We start from the raw sequence: 1698 nt of genomic DNA, 5'->3' as shown, positions 1-1698 counted from the left end.
TTTTTAGTTTGTAGGTTTAAATTTCCTTTGGGTTCTTTCGCTTAAGGCAAATAACAGAAAAAAGTTTGAGAAGAGGAAAAAAAGTTTTCTGTGCATTTGTTGACCTAGAAAAAGATTTTGACAAGGTAGATAGAAGTAAACTTTGGGAAGTTCTGAAAGAGTATGGAGTCAATGGATGGATCCTACAAGCTATAAAAACAATATATACAGGTAGCAAAGCGAGTGTAAGAGTGAATGGGAAACTGAGTGACTGTTTCGATATTATTCAAGGAGTTAGACAAGGATGCGTTATGTCTTCATGGTTATTTATATTATTTATGGACAAGTGTCTCTTGGACGAAGAGGGTGTGGATCTCGAAACAGTCAGGGTACGAGGGTTAGCGTTCGCAGATGATAAGGTTGTTATGGCAGAGTCTATCGAAGACCTACAAAGAATGTTGAATAAACTAGATGCAAGCATGAAGAGCATGGGCCTCAAAATTAACGCAAATAAAACAAAAACTATGGTGTTCGAAGGAAAGAGTGAGAAAACACTATGCAATATTTTATTAAATGATGAGAGAATTGAACAAGTTGATAAGTTCGTATACCTTAGTATCTTATTTACTGGGGACGGGAAGATAGATGAGGAATTAGATAGACGAATAAATGAAGGTAAGAAGGTTATTGGTAGAGCAGGTCCCTTTATCAAAAGTAAAAATATATCAAATAAAGCTAAAATGGCAATACATAATTCTATATTTGTACCGACTGTACTATACGGTAGCGAGACATGGAATTATCAAGAAAAAGATAAGAGTAAAATTTAGACAATTAACATGAGATTCATGCGCATAATAAGCGGGAAAACCCTAATGGACAAAGTAAGTAACGAGATAATTCTAAAAGAATGTGGTTGCAAAAGAGACGCTAGTAGACACATGGGAAAGAAATCGGTTAAGATGGTTCGGACATGTTAAGAGAATTCCAAATGAACGACTAACGAAACAAGTGTATCAAGGTAAAGTAAGTGGCAGCGTGCCCAGAGGTAGACCGCGGAAAGAATGGTTAGATTGTGTGAATGAGAACCTACTTAAAAGAGACATAAGAAGTCACAGAAACACGAGAGCCTGCATGAAAAAATGCATGGCTATAAAAGAAGCTAGAGACGTATGCCAGGGCAGGAAAGTATGGCGGCAAATAGTTAATAAAAAGAGTCTCAGTTGAGTGAATGACGCCTGAAACAAAGACCTTAGCTATTAATGGACCCAAGTGGGGAACCTTACATAACGACTTCGTGAGGTAAACTGGGCAAACTGGGTCGGAGCAGTGTTGCGGAACGAATGTGTTATTTACTTAAATAGAACGAGAATTCTGGATCAATCTGAAAAATCTCTATCCCTTCCACACACTACTCCTTTCTCCTGCCGAGTGAGTCACGCCTACCCCGAAAGGAAATGGCTTAATGGTGTAATATTAGTGTTATATAAAGCCAGAATAGGTTGTAAAATACTTACTTTAATTTATACGATTCTACATAATGCGCCATTTTCATACGTGTTTTGCACATTATAGCATAACAAGATATGTAAATATTTCAATTATTCAATTTTTTTATTTGAAAAATTATTATCAATTATTATCATAGAGGCATCCTTTTATCACTTTACGCAGTTTTCCTATTCCGAGACCAAGTCAGACATACCAGTAAACAATTAC

The sequence above is a fragment of the Belonocnema kinseyi genome, chromosome 5 (assembly GCF_010883055.1).
Source record: "Belonocnema kinseyi isolate 2016_QV_RU_SX_M_011 chromosome 5, B_treatae_v1, whole genome shotgun sequence".
Classification (NCBI taxonomy): domain Eukaryota; kingdom Metazoa; phylum Arthropoda; class Insecta; order Hymenoptera; family Cynipidae; genus Belonocnema; species Belonocnema kinseyi.
Note: the sequence above shows the minus strand (reverse complement) of the source record.